This window comes from Oryx dammah, unplaced genomic scaffold (genome assembly GCF_014754425.2).
Source record: "Oryx dammah isolate SB20612 unplaced genomic scaffold, SCBI_Odam_1.1 HiC_scaffold_19, whole genome shotgun sequence".
NCBI classification, from domain to species: domain Eukaryota; kingdom Metazoa; phylum Chordata; class Mammalia; order Artiodactyla; family Bovidae; genus Oryx; species Oryx dammah.
Genome location: NW_024070203.1, coordinates 31,741,658 through 31,757,973, shown reverse-complemented (window position 1 = coordinate 31,757,973; position 16,316 = coordinate 31,741,658).

Genomic DNA, 16,316 nt, shown 5'->3' with positions numbered 1-16,316 from the left:
TTCCACTGGATGCCACGTGCAGAAGGGACGAGCCCAGGACGAATTAAAGGTTTCTGAACGGACAGAGGGGCAGGGCACTGAGAAGGGAGCCCTGGTCCAGGTTTGGAGAAAATGAGTCTGATTCTGAAAATGCTGAATCTGACATCACACACCCACGTGACGGCGGCTGATTGCAGTTGGAGGCCCAGGCTTGGCGCTCAGAACAGTTTGAGCTGGAAGCACGGCACGTAGGTTGGATTTAAGCCACGAGAGTGGATGGGCTCATGCAGGAAGGCTATAGAGAACACGGAAAGTAAGAGAAGTCTGAACACAAATCCTAATGAAAACTACACTGAGGGTGCAGGTAGGGAGCGCCACAGGAACAGGAAAGTGGCAGAGAAAGACCAGCGTGTGGGGTCTCATGGACGTCTGGAGAAGGGTTCCAGGGGGATAGAGGCAGACGGCAGTCCGGTGACTTTGACTTGGAAGTCGAGGTCCAGTGACTGGGCAGTCCTCTGGAATCTCAGCAACATGACCTCAGGGGATGGTGGGAGCTGGGGAAGGAGGGTGGAAAAGGAGAAGAGACTGCACAGCCTCCTTGACCCAGCCTTCCAGCCTCCAAGTGTGTTCCCATCCACCAGTATAGGAAGTAGTGCTGATTGGAGAGTGCTGGCACTACTGCCCTAAAGCCACCAGAAAGGTGGCTTGACCTTGCCACACTGACACAGCCATCTTTACTATGAAGGCACTGCATTTGGGAGGATGCAACTTTTTAAATTTCTAAACTTTATTTTATTTATATTTCTGGTCACACCACATCTTAGTTCCCCAACCAGGGATTGAACCTGGACCCTGGCAGTGAAAATGCCAAGTCCTAATCTCTGGACTGCCAGGGAATTCCCAGGACACAACTTAAAAAAAAAAAAAAAACTGATCACAATATAAAAATAAGAACCATAGAAGTGCGTGTGTGAGGTGTCAGTGGAGAATATGCCATGGAGAAATTTCTGTGTTTGTGTCTATATTTTGCAAAGCCCCACAATATTTCATAAGCTACATACTTGTGCTAGAAAGTGCTCACTATTCTCTAACAGACATGAAGGTGGATTCCAGGATTCGCTATGCAGCACTGCAGGGGTATTTAATTTTTTTTCATCTTGTGTCCATATGCAAGTATTCATGCAAGTTGTATGCCAAATATGGAATAGCTGGGTCAAAAATGTGCATTTAAAATTTTTTCAGATTCTGCCAAATTGTGACGGTTATTGCCAAAAGCCAGCACGATGACCACAACAATATGCACCTCAGGACCTGACCCCACCAACCCCAGGACAATTTCTATCTACGTAGCTTCCACAGGGCTAACCAGTGAAATATGGCATTGTGCTGAGTTTTTAATTTGCAGTCCCCTAATTAGTAGGGACATCAAGCAGAAAGGAGAAAGAGGGCATTTCAAGAGAACAGCTCCTCCTCCCAGGGACTGCCAGGGAAGGTAGGAGAGACTAGCCAAATCCTGGTGCTCTGAGGGTGATGTGGCTTCCATTACTTCTTTAAAGGAAAATACACGCTTTATTCTGAATACTGCTTTCATACACCTCACCAGCGTGCGTGGCTCACCTCTGGTGATCATTCCAAGGCAACTGCCACTCGGCCTGGCTCCCACTTATGGCCAGCAGTCCAGACGTGCATCACATCTCACTGACACTGTGACACAGTCACACTTCTGATTGTTTTCACTGTAATTTTTAATTCCTCACAGGCCTGGGCCATGTGTGACGCCTCTGTGTGTGTACCACCATCTTCCAAGGACCTCCCACCAATCAGACAACAGACACAAATCCCAACAAACGACCCCCCTCCTCCAGACCTCTGACATAGTGCAGCTTCCAAAACAGCCACAGGCACGGACAGCTCAGATCTCTGTTGAGCCGGAAGAGGTAGGGACACTGAGTTTCAGAGTCTAACACTGCCCCCCCACCCCCCGCCAGCCTGAGAAACTCTCTGCATGAAGGTCGTCAGTTTCCTCACTTCAGGGTCCACGGAGCCACGTACTGGCAGACAGTGCACAGGTGAGGCCTGTCACAGGCACAGGTTCAGGGAGCAGGTGGACGCCAGGGCCAGGCCAGGCAGGTCAGGGATTCTGCCCCCATGGCTGTAGACACTGCCCTCGCGCGGGCACGCCAGGTGGCCTCTGGTATGTCATTACCTTCCCAAATGGGCAGTTTCCTTTCCTGAGAATTTGGGATAATGACCGCTTTGGGAGACTCAGAACACCATGGGAACGATCGCAAATTCCAGGCAATTGTGACTATTTGTGACTATTTCATCGCTGCAGTGAACATCCTCAGAGGCATAATCTACACACAGAGACGATGCTGCCAGTAGTGCAGCCCTGCCCTGAAAGGGGTGACGCCCTGAACGGCCCTCCTGGGAGCGAGGGTGGCCAGGTGTTGCTCCCGTGACCCCACCTGCCCCAAGGCTCTGAGTAAGGGCTCGGGGATGAGGGGAGAGCCTTGTGAAGAGACGAAGTGAAGAAAATGAGAAGTTGTGACCAGACACATAACAGCAATAGGCCGTTTCCTTGGGGTCCGGAGCCAAGGGGAGGGCGCAGTGACCAGGTCACCAGGGTCTTAGGGAGAGCGACACAGGCATCTCCGGGCTTGGCCAGCCAGCGAGGAGCAGGGATACACACCCTGAGCTTGCACCTCTGCTCTCCAACAAACATCCCACTGGTCCTCCCATCAACTGAACCCCCAGAGCCCAGAAGGAAGCAAACCTGGGGCCTGCAGTCAATGGCAATCAGAAGTCCACTCCCAGAGCATGAAGCACAGCAGGAACGCTGGAAACACAGTGACCTGGACACTCAGGAAAAAGGAGATGTCATTCATAAATAGACATATTTTTCTTTTTGCTGCAGCAACAAACAGCTCCAAATCCCAGGGGCTTTTGGTAATGGCCATGCATCTGTCTAGGGATGAACAAGTGCAGGGTGCTCCACACCATCATCCCTGAGGCCAGCAAAGCCCCCTCACCCCCACCCTGCCACCCCGCCTCCGAATAGAGCACGTCCAGCCTTGCGGACAGAATGAGGTAAACCCATTCAGCTGCAACAGCGCCCCCTGCAGACGGCATCCACTGCCTGAAGCATGGCACACTCTGGGCCCCAGGATGCCGTGACGGATAACTTACCACTGTGAGAGGCTTGTAGGAGGAGAGCCAGCATATCTAACAGAGGTGAGTATGACGTAACTGCCAGGGGGTGAGGGGTACCCACATCTGCCTGGTCCCCACACAGAGAACACGGCTAATTTTACGTTACACAACTTACAATTTTTTAAAAAGTATTTTAACTGCATGTTGGTGCAATGTTAGAAATCTACTGAAACATCTTGGATGCTCGATTTAAAGCAGCAGATGTGGGTCTTTTCTGGGCCCTGGGCGCTCAGCCCCAGACCTGAAGCCCCTCCAGGAGGCTCTGAACCTCGGGGCTCTGAGAAGAATAAAGCCCATCTTCCTGCTTCGCACGGAAAAGCACCGAGGCCCAAGGATGTGGCAGATGCTTAAGAAGCTCCGGCATTTGTGGAAGATCAGAGACACATTCCTGGTTTCTCCCATGTGAGAAGACACCTGACCATGGCAGTGTGGCAACACACAAGGGTGTGTGGACAGCTGAGGGGAGGCCGGCTCCAAGTCACTGGGCAGCCTGCACCACGGCCATCACGTCTGAGGCCTGAGCTAACGCAAGGAAGGCGAGTGCAGGAGACGGTGGGGCGGTGGGTGGGGGGGCGTGGGGAAAGTGGTGTGAAAGTCGTGCACACACCTGGGCTTCAGATGAAAGACATTAATGTCCACTTGGGGGAAAGACGGACACGCCCATGTACTTGGGGGTGATGATGATGTCACGACTGGCCAACACTCAGCCTCAAAGCTCATCACATGGAAGCCAGGCTGTGTCCCCGCAGCCCCTGTAGCAGGAACACAGCCACCAGGACCAGTGTCTGGACAGGAGGGTGTGGTCCTAGGCTTTGAGCAGGCAGAGTGACCAGCATGGTGTGGACTTAGTCCTCGTGGTGACCGTCACACCCCCACCCACCCCGGCACCTACTCCCACTCTGAACGCAGACCCTGATCACCAGTAGGGCCCAGGTGGAGGCAGTCGGGTGGCCCTGGGTCACGGCCTGTAGGAGTTACCCTGTAGGTTCTGAAGTCGAGAAGACAGGACACGTCACTTAGCAGACACACACACTGCCCAGATCCCTCTGTGCTTCCTCCATGGTTATATTCAGAGGAACAGCGACGCCTCTGCCCCTGCAGAGCTGAGGTCGCCTTCAGCGAGGAGACGCCCACACTGCAGGGGAGATAGCGACACCTGCCTGTATCTGAGGCATCTGGGTCCCTGTGGACGGGCATCCTTCCCTGGGGAACTGTGTCCTCTGTTCTTTATGAGGGTGGGTACTGCCCCCTGCTGATGACTCAGAGTTGGGGGAGGACAACTGCCTGGTGCGGGCAGAGCAGGCATCTCCCTCACACCCTCCCTCATCTGTCCCCTCCCTGCTGGAGGGGGGAGGGGACAGGCAGGTAGACCCCCACAGTCGTGTCCAGCCTGATGCCACCCGCTCATCACCAAGACCGCACCCGTCACAGACTGGACCTTGGTCCCTGCAAAGCTCAGGGTCACCAGGGAGACCCCTGAGCACAGATATATCAGGGACCTAGGCTCCTCAAAGGGAACAGGAGTCCAGGGGCAACCCTCCTAGAAGTCATGGCCACATACAGGGTCCCTCTGCTTGGTGCCGATGCTAGGAGTGAAGACTGCCCCACACAGAGAAGCTTGTCACCCAGGACAGAGCGCCTTCCCCAACATGGCCGTGTGAATATATGTGTGTCGACCTCATGAGGCTCAGAGCGATGCCACCCATGGCCCCTTCCAGAACAGGGTGCCCCCTTACGGACTGACACAGAAAGTTGAATAACACACATTAGGTTTTCAAATACACGTATGGGTGTTTAAAAGTAGGAAACATAATAAGAAAGGATCTTCTCTAAGTCTCTAAGGAGCCTGTGCTGTTTTCATCTTTCTAAGTATAGAGAAACCATGTCCTAATATTTAATGGGGCTTCCCAGGTGGTTCAGTTGGTAAAGAACCCACCTGCTAATGCGGGACACTCAAGAGACAAGGGTTCAGTCCCTTGGTTGGGAAGACCCCTTGGAGGAAGAAATGGCAACCTGCTCCAGTGTCCTTGCCTAGAGAATACCATGGACAGAGGAGCCTGGTGGGCTATAGTCCACGGGGTCGCAGAGTCGGACACAACTGAAGGAAAAGAAGTGGATTTGTTAAAATGAGTCTGATGTCTGGGTTAAAATTAAGATTTCAGAATATGATTTAAATCACTACAAATTTTTTCCTTGGAAGAATACTTAAAAAAAAAAATCCCTTTATTTCTTGAGATCCCCTTAGGCCATGAAGTTAATACACTCAACAATGCTTGTTCTGCATTTAATTATCCACGTCCTCCTTATTCTCACACTCAGAAGTATTCTCTTCACTTTGTCCCTATTGGGAAGAAACGAAACTTCTTGGCAGGCAACCTGCAGGAATAGCATCTAGGGAAGCAGCTCAGACCCGTGGGTCGCAAGAGCCTCAAGAACACCCTGCAGAGGCGGCGGCCTGAGTCATGACACAGCACTTCCCCTGGGTCCTGGGCTCAGCTGCATGGCCTCAGTCAACCTCCGGTCACGTCCTGGGCAGGGGGCCACTGTCACCACCACTCAAAAACATCAGCTGGGCCTGGACCCGACTCAGGCCTCCCTCCCACCTGGGGCCGCACTGACCCACACCCCCCAGGCTGGAGACACGGCAGGAAATGCGCAGGGGCCTCAGCCCACCCCTCACTCAGGCCCCACAGCACCATCTGCTTCCACAGCAGCCCCAGGAACACCTGTTGAACGCCTATACCTCAGGGGCTCGGCCTGGTTCTGGCAAATCCTCCGCCTCAGTCTCCCACGCCCTGCAGTGACCACTTCAGGTGATTTTCAACAACACGTAACACTGGTCTCACAGAACGAATCGGAAGTGTTCTCTCCTTTTTTTGAAGTCTGTCTGAATTCTCCTTAAATGTTGGGTGCAATCCATCAGTGAAACCTTGAGCCTGGGCTTTCCTTCGTGGGAAGTTGTTTTTATTACTAATTCAGTCTCTCTCTTGTTCTAAGCCTGTTCAGACTTTTTCTTGGTCTGTAACTGATAGTTCACAGCTTTCTAGGAACTGGTCTTGGTTAGCTGATGTGTCCCCCAGATCCCCTCTCAGACCTTTTATTGGGGGCAGTGGGGGGGTCTGAGAAGATTCCCCCAGGGGTATGGATGCAGCATCCCCACACAACATGGAGAAAGACCCCAGCCTGGAAAGGTTCTCTATGCGGCTGATCAGCTGCGGGAAACGTCCAGGCCTCTGGGAGAGGCCCCGGAGCCCCGGACCAAGGCCTGAGCCCGGCTGGGCAGGCACCCCTGGCTGAGGGGCAGGAGGAGCCAGGCGTGGTCCCTCCACTCTGACCCTCTGTCGCAGGGGCCCCTCGCCCAGGCGGTTGCACCTGCTTGCTGCCCAGCCAGGTCCCACCCCTTACCTGGAGGTCTTCTTACCTGAGGGCCTGGGCTCTGGGGACATAGTGCGCCTCCGATGGCTCAGGCCATCGGGGGTTCCCCTGGACAGGCGCATACACACCTGTGCACTCTGTGCGTCCCGGCACCCACGTCCAGGATGCTAAGGCCGCAGTGGGCACGGCGGGGACAGTCAGTGGCTCTGGGAACATTCAGCCTCCAGCTCTGTCACGAGGCTCAGACCCAGAGAAGCCCCTGGTGCACTGAAGGGCCAGAGGACAGAAGGAGCCAGGCATCCCACAACAAAGCCCCTCAGAACCAGGCCTGTCCTATTTGCAACCTATTCTTCACCCATATTTCTCCTCCAATAAATTTAGATTTTAAATTAGATTGTAAACATTTGGAGAGAAGCAGAGACCAGACCTCCACCCACACTGCAACTAGCGGACTGAGATACTCACCTGGTGGTGGGAATTAAGTAAACTCTTAATAGAGTGAAGTTGTTGGAGACTTTCTCAAAAACCTCTTCTATTGTGAAACATCACAAACACAGCCAACATCACAGCTGAGCGAATTATCCCCGCAGTTCTCAGGAGCCTCTCTTGACAAAACAGGATCCACGCTCTTTAGTTTTACCACAGAAGTCTAAACAGTACAGGTCAGGTTCTGATGTTATTTTTTTAAACAAAATAAACAGAATCACACAGTACATGAGCTCCTGTCTTCTCATCCCCATGTCTGTAACTTCATCCACACTCTTGTATGCTGAGCAACATATGGATGGAAATACCACAGTGAGTCTCCTGCCCAGGGCCCAGCCATCACGCACACCTCCGGTACCTGTTCCTTGGGGCCCATGCACAGCGGCTGGTTTTTTTGAGAAGGACTGACTGACTGTGCCTTGGGGAAGGTGTATCCTAGATTTCAAAAGATGATGCAAGTTTCCAGCAAGTGTTTATGCTTCCTCCCTAGCTTTGCATCCTCACCAGCACTTGATGTCACTCTAATTTTAACCACTGGGGAAGTACCAGTGATAACTCATTGAGCACCTTTTTATAAGTTTCTGGGCCATGCGTGTATCGTCTTTTGTGACTTGTTGATTAGTACCCACGCTCTTTCTTGCTGCTGATAGGATTTTTTACTCTACATTTGAGTTTTCTGGTTATTTGCAATGCAAATATCTAACTTTGCCTTTTCTTTTTTATTGAAGTATACATGATTTACAATGTTAGTTTCAGGTATACAGGAAAGTGATTCAGTTACACACACACACACTTTTCCATTATAGGTTATTAAGAGAGACTGAATAGTAGGGCTGAGTCCCTTAGCTGTTCACCTGCAACTACCACAACATTGTTAATTGGCTATCCTCCAATACAAAATATACAAATTTAACGTTTGAAAGATAACTGAATATACTTCCCTGGCCCATACAGTAAATCCTTTTCATCTATTGTATATATTGTACTGTGTGTTAATCTCTAACTAATTTATCCCTCCCCTGCCTTCCTTTTTGGTAACCAATTTGTTTTCTGCATGTGAGTCTGTTTTGTAAATAAATTCATCTGTATTATTTTTTTAGATTCCACATAGAAGTGGTATCATGCCTTATTTCACTTAGTATGACAATCTCTAGGTTCCTCCATGTTGCTGCAAATGGCAATAATTATTTTTTTAAGACTCAGTTATATTCTATTTATATGCCACATTTCTTCATCCATTCATCTGTCAACAGACACGTTGCTTCCATGTCTTGGCTACAGTACTGCTATGAACATTGGCCATTTTTGTCTTTTCCAGAATGTATGCCCAGGAGTGAGACCGCTGGATCAGACGGTCATTCTATTTCTGGCTTCTTAAGGAAACTTCATAAAGTTTTCCATAGTGGCTGTACAACTTACATTCCCACAAACAGTGCAGGAGGGTTCCCTTTTCTCCAAATCCAGCCATTATTATTTCTAGACTTTTTGATGATGGCCATTTTTTTCCTTTTCTTAATGGTATCTTGGTTCCATCATACATTTCTTATTTATTGATCTCTATTATATTATTTCCTCCATCTACTTTCCTTAAGTTTAATTTTGCTTTCTATGGCCTCTAGAGATGAATGTTTAGATGATCAACTTTCAGCCTTTCACAATTTTAAATATGTATGTTTTGTGTTTATACACTTTCTTCTACGCAATATTTTTGCTTCATTTCACAGGTTTTAGCGTGTAGTATTTTTGTCATCACTCAATTTAAGGCATTTCCAGTTTCCATTGTGACTTTTCCACTGACCCATTGGTTACTGACACAGAATTCCTAGTGTCTAATCTCATCAGTTTCTGATCGTCGTTTTGATTTCTTCAATGCTCGGAGAGCACACTCAATGGCAAAGACGTGCTTCCAAGGAGTGTTCACTCTGCAATTGGCGGGTGCATTTTTCTACATTCGCCCTTCAGTTCAAGTCTGCTAATCATGTTCAGATCTTCCATAAACTTAATGACCTGTGCTATATCTTACACAGAGAGACGTATGTTAGTGTGCATGCATTGTTTTCTTAAAGATCTCTAATTTCCTATCAAATTTTCCTGTGCCTATTTCAAGGCTATGTTTCATGGGTATGAACATAGGATGCAAATGTTTCCTAGTGACCAGCCTGCTTTATCTTCAGCAAGTTGTCTTTCTCTAGTGTTTGTATTGTTACCTTCCTCCATCCTTTTATTTTCAATCTTTCTGTATCCTTATTTTTTAACAGCTTTATTGAGGTAGTTTTAAACTGCAAAATTTGATATATTTCACATTTATGTAAATGAAACCACCCCCACAATCAAGACAATATTATCCATTACCCCAAGTTCTTTCACACTCATTTATGACTTCTCCCCTCCCAACGTCCTGTTACGAGGCAACCATCAAGCTGTAGACGTGATGGATTACTACATTTTCTAGAAACTCATAAAATAAAATCACATAGTACGAACTCTTTGTCATCTTTCACTTATTTTGAAATTTCATTTTATTGCTGAATAGCACTCTATTTATGGATATATCACAGTTTATCCATTCACTTGATGATAGACATTTGAATATTACATGATAGGTTCTGACTATTGCAAATATTCTGAGTATTCATTTCTTTGCATGGACATATGCTTGTCACTGTCTTTTGAGTGCATACCTGGGGATGGAAATGCTGTCAGATAGTAGATGTTACTTTCAGAAGTCATACCATTTTACAGACCCACCAGCAACATATCAGAACTCGTTTTATCTGCCCCAACATTTGGTATGGTCAATCCTTTTTAACTCAGACATTCATAGGTGTGTAATGCTCTCTCATTATAGCTTCTATTTGCATTTCCCTAATGATGAATGATATTAACCATATTCTTATGTGATCGCCACCTGTATATTTTTGTTACCCAAGTGTCTGTTCAGTTTGTGCCTATTTTTTTACTGGGTTGTTTTCTTATTGGCGAGCTTTGAGAGTTCTGTATGTTTTCTTAAACCAGTGTATCAGTTTTCAATTTGTCATAAAAACAACCAACCACAAACTTAAGTGCTTTAAACAAATATATTACCTTTCAGTTCTGCAGGTTAGAAGCCTGAAATGTCTCACTGTTAGGCTAAGATGAAGTTGTGGTTCCCTGCAGGCTTGAAGTGCATGTCCTCTTCCTTTCTCCAACTTCTAAAGGCTGCTCGCCCTCCTTGCCTTGGGGGCCAGCTCCATCCTCACAGCCAGCTTCGCCCATCACACCACCCTGACCCTGACCCTCGTCCACGGTCAAGTGTCCCTGTGATCACCCCAGGCTCACACAGACAGCCTCTTCTCAATGATGAACAACCTTGATCCTGTCTGCACCCTGACCCCCTTCTGCCTTGTGACGTAACATTTTCACAGATTTACAGGATGGGGACATAGGTGTGTTCGTGAGACAATTACAGGTGAGTCACAACATTTTCTTCCAGTCATGGCTGGTCGTTTTCTTCTCTAACACAGTCTTTTAAAGAGCACAAGTTACTCATTTTAGTGAAGTTCAGGTTTTGAAATTTTGTTCTGCAAATCCTGTTTGTTGTGGTTATCTAAGAAATCTTTGCTGAGTTGCCCCCAAAGTTAACATTTTTCTATTTTTTTCCTCTAAAAGTTTGAGGAAAACGTAAACGCTTTACATTTCAATGATCCATTCTGAATTAACTTTTTTATGTGGTGTGAGCTATGGGTTTAGCTTTGCATAGTGATCCCAATGGTCCCAGAATCATTTGTGGAAAAAATTATGGGAAGTGACAAAGGGTTCTGCTGGTCAGCAATGAGCCTGGCAGGAGTGTAGCTGGGAGGTCAGAGACACAGGGGTCGGAGAGGCAAGCAGATGGTCCTCTGGGAGTTGGCACAAAGCATGAAGACCACTGATCACACGTCAATGCCCCTTAAGAACATCACCTGAACATCCAATCAGACAGAACAGTCAGCTGGCTTGCTATCACGACCTCGGTGTAGGCAAAGGGTATGTGAAGAGAGTGTCCGTGGTAGTGGGTGGGGGCCACAGGTGGGCTTCTGCTCAGCAAGGCCTGTCTCCAGCTGCACCACCACCCTAGATAGTCAATCAGACACTTTGGGGCAAGGATGAGTCCACGGGACCTGGCCCACCTTGGGGAAGGTTGACTTCCTCCTCCACGTTCCCTCTGCTTCCCTGCCAAAGCCACCTCGGATCTCTCACCAGCCACCTCAGAGCTGGAGGGGAGGGGAGCAAGCTCCTGGTGCCCAACTACTACTAGTGCTCCTTCAGACTCAAAACAGAAACACACCTGAACGCTGTCAGGACACAAATCTGGCCTCTCACTAGTCTTTCAGGAGCAGCCTGCTTCTCACACACACTTGCTCCACCCAGTTTGGGCTCCCTTCACTGATTCCTACCGTGTAATATGACAACCGCAGTTCAACATGTCTGCACGCCATCACATCTGCCAAGTTCCCGATTCCAAACAAGTATGCTGCTTGCGCATTTTCAGCATTTATTTAACTAAGCCCACAGCAGAACAAATAAACAAATGCCCTATTTCGCTGAGAAACCTGCCTCCTCTGGTCAAGTACACGAATTTTTGCTCCCAGACGGCCTAGATGGCCTCCATGCGTGTGAAGAGCAGAGCAGCATTCCTGAAGAGTGACGCATGAGGATGGGTTGTGTCAAGCTGCTTTTTCACTGCGGGCCTTGCATCTTCTCCAGTCAGTGTGGTCCTGCCAGCCACTGTAATCTCCACCAGGACATAGGAAACAAGATTTCTGTAAGTGGTCCTTCATCCTGAGTGATGCCAGTTCACACCACTGCCCACTCAGGTTAAAGTTTTTCTGGAAACCGTACAGGCTGTCACCCAACACAAAGGAACCCAACACTGTCTTCAGGCTTTCTCGCTGTCTGGCCACTTCCCAATGCCAGAACCCTATTAGCTCCAGTTTCAGCAACAACCTCACACCGTCCTCTGCATCCTGCCACCCAAGTGGCCACTTCTTACTGGAGCTCCTGACTTGGGCACAAGGGGACACATAGATGGGGGTGTGGAGGACCCTTCACCGGTGCCTGGCTGCAGCCTCAGACTGTGCAAACTTGACTCCCTCCCTGCTGAGGAACTGCCGGGGTGGCCAAGGACACAGACCCACTCCTCTCTGTGATTTGCAAAATCCACACCTTCACACAATACTAACAGACCCACAAAGAGCATTTGTCCCTACCACTGCTGATGTCACCTGCCAAGCGTCAGCCCTCCTGGACTTCAATCTCACTTGTACGACAAGGATCTCAAAAAAATTGCTATCTTAAACTTACTGCTTACTCTAATAAACTCATTTTTTCCTCTCCTCTAATTTTAGGACATTTTTATGTACAAAGAATATCTGTGTACCCCCGCCCCTTGCTGCTTCTCCTGTTACTAGCATCAAGCCTTAGTTACTGTGGTACTTTTGCTACAACTGACGAAACAAACCTAATTATTACTAACACAAGTTCTTAATTACTATGAGGGCTCACTCTCCATGCTGTACACTCTATGGGCTGGGACATGTCTCCACCATTAGGAACAGTGTCACTGTCCTAAGATCTCCACCAGTCATCCCTCTTCTTCCCCCATCCCTCCCCGAAACCTGGGCAACCATGTATCTTTTCATTGTTTATCTTTACCAGAAAGTCACATAATTGGGATCATACAGAATACAGCCTTTTCAGATCGACTGGACTTCTACAACAACTTATTCTCCATAGTTTATTAGCTGCAAGTTCATGGAAAGTTAGCACACACTGCTGGAAAGCATACTGAGGACTGAAGGAACACAATCCCATGGACCAGTTGTAGAACACAGAGCATTTCAAGACTATACTCCCTTGGATTAAAACATAAACACAAACTAAGCCTTTTATCCAATTCATAATGAATGTTACTGCTAGAAATATCTAGATCTCCAAAACAAAAAAAGTTCTTAATTAAGGAAAGGAAGAAAAACTGAGCTAGGAAACTTTAATTAGAAATTATGACTGCAAAAGATAGCAGAAGAGCAAATAGGTTAAAAAAAGAAGACATGAAAGACATTCAGAGTGGAAAATAAGGATGACAATCTTTATTTGCAGATGACACAAACCTACATACAGAAAACCCTTAAAAATTTACACCAAAAACGTACCCACACTAGTAAGTTCAGTAAGATGGCAAACACAGGACCCCAAGCCAAGTGGGTACAAAGAGGATATACCTTAGCACAGTGAAGGCCACAAAGTGCAAGCCCACAGCTAACACCTCACTCAGCGGTGAAAAGCTGAATCTTTTCCTCCAAGATAAGGAATAAGACAAGGTTGTCTACTTCTACCACTTTTATTCAACAAAGCACTGAGAGTTCTAGCCAAAACAATTAGGCAAGAAAAAGAAGTGGAAGGGATGCAAGTGAGAAAGGAGGACGCACAACCGTACTGACGGACAACTTGCTATTAGTACACAAAACCTTAAAAGATTCCACCAAAAACATGCGTGAATCCATCAACAAATTCAGTAAAGTTGCAGGATGCAAAATCAATATATAGAAATCAGCTTCATTTCTATACACAATAATTAGCTCTCAAAAAAAAGAAATTAAGAAAATGTTTCATTGAAAATTGCATCAAAAACTAAAATACCTAGGAATAAATTTAAACAACAAAGTGAAAGAACTGTACATTTGAAAATGTACAGGACCCAGAATAACCAAAACAATCTTGAAAAAGAACATAATTGGAGGACTCTTAGTTCTTGATCCCAAAACTAACTATAAAACTATAGTATAACTACCTGTGCTTCTGGCATTAAGGCTAGATACATAAATCAACGGAACAGAATTGAGAGTCCAGAAATAAACTCATACAGACATATGGTCAAATGATTTTCAACAAAGGTGAACCATTCAACAAATGGTGCTAAAAATGAAGGGATATGTATATGCAAAAGAATGAATCTAGACCCCTCCCTCACACCATATGGAAAAACTCAAAACAGACCAAAAGCCTAAATGTAAAAGCTACAAGAATAAATTCTTAGAAAATATAGATGTAAATTTCTATTACTGTATCAGTTAGAACACAAAAATACAGATAAATGGCAGACAGATAAAGAAGAGAGAGAGAGACAGGCATAGAGGTAAGATTTATTTTAAGGAACTGGCCTAAGTGACTGTGGGGTCAGGCTGGCAATTCAGGCAGCACTCGACACTACAATCCTGAAGCAGAACTTCTCCAGGAAACCTGTTTTTGCTCGAGGTCTTCAGGAAACCGGAGGTGGGTTCATCACATTGTTAAGGATAAGGTCCTCTACTAAACACCTCCAAAGGACCCAGGTTAGTGTTTGATTTAGTCACTGGTTACTACAACCTAGCAAAGTTGACACAAAACTAACCATCACAATGACTTTGGACTAGGCAATAAAAAGACACAGTATTAAAATGACAAGTAACCAGAGGAAAAATAGAAAAATTATACTGCATGAAAATTTCAAAATCTGCACATCAAAGAAATAGTATCGAAAACAGTGAAAAGATATCCTAGAGAACAGGAAAAATATCTGCAAACCATGTATCTAATTAGGTCTAATATCCAGAATATCTAAAACCTGCGTGCATGCTAGTTTGCTTCAGTCGTGTCCAACTCTTTGTGACCCCATGGACTGTAGCCAACCAGGCTGCTCTTCCACAGGATTCTCCAGGCAAGAATACTGGAGTAGGCTGCCATGTCCTCCTCCAGGGGATCGTCCTGACCCAGGAATCAAACCTGTGTCTGTCTCCTGCATTGGCAGGTGGGTTCTTTACCACTAGCACCACCTAGGTATCCAGAATATCAAAGACCTCCTACAGTTCAGCAATAAAACAACAAATAAGCCAGTTTTTCATATGGACAAAGGACATGAATAGACATTTCTCTAAAGAAAATATGCAAACAGCCAGTGATCTTGTACAAAGACACTCAGCATCATTAATGACTAGGAAAACCTGCAACGAAAACTACTTTACACCTACTAGGATGGTGAGAATCAAAGACAGTAACTGTGTCGCTGAGGAAGTGGAGATGTATGGCTTAGCCACTTTAGAGGACAGCCAAGCAGTTCCCCAAATGCCTGAACATGGGGTTACCTTATGACTCAGCAATTCCACCTCTAGCTCTCCACCCAAGAGAAATGACAACAGGTCCTCACAAACATTTGTACACACGTCTGTAACAGCGTAACTTATCACAGCCAAAATACATAAATAGCCCAAATATCCATCATTCTGGAGTGTTCTACAGTTAGACAGTGGTGATGTTTGCAGTCTTGTGGATATGGTAAGTCACTGAGCTGAACAGTTTAAAAAGTGAATTTTATGATATGTAATTTACATCTCAACTTTGCAAGAAACAGTAGTAATAAATATGACCCGACCTCCTCTCCCGGCTCTCCTGGCCTTGGGCCTGCACTTCCAGGTGGGGTGGAGCCCCATGCAGTGGGGCTTCAGCTCCAGGGAGCCCCCTCCCCAGGTGTACAAGAGGATCTGACTGAGATGTCGGTCACTACCCTCCAGTAAGGAGCCTACTAGGCAGCATTTCACACCAAGTTAGCTCAAATGGCTTAGTCCCTTTTGTCCAGGGCTTCCTCTCCACGCCCTGGACAAAAAGGACGGCCCAGCCTCTGCAGGCCTGCTCTAAGTTCCAGGTCAGGGTCTGTGCTTCTGGTGGGCCAGCGAAGTGTGTGACCCCACGGAGTGAGATGAATGCATGGATGAACCACACCGGCTCCCCTCCAGGTCCACTTGTAACTTGTATTGGTCAGAACAATGATGCCAATAATCATAAACGCACTAATAATGCACATGACATGGAGGGCAGGCGTGGTGTTCCCCCAGGGGTGGACCCACTACACCCAGGGGGTTGGGGGAGGGGTGCCAGGGATGCCAGGTCTCCCTAGCACCCAGAACACCATCTGTCTGTCTTCAACCATGAGCAGAAATTAACTTCAGAAAGCATGAGTGGTTTAATGAAGCCTATAGAACCTCATATAACCTCCTGGAAAGTCAGCCTACCCCTTACACAGGAGAACAGACCTGATGTAAATGCATATCTTAACATGATTTAAGTGAATGTTCTTAGATTAAGTAACTTTTAAAAATACCATCATTTATTGATAAGTCATTCTGCATCTGACTGTGATTAAAAGCATTTCTACTATTTCATGAAACCATAACTCTACAGGGTAAGTATAACCTCCTCTCAGGAGAAACCAA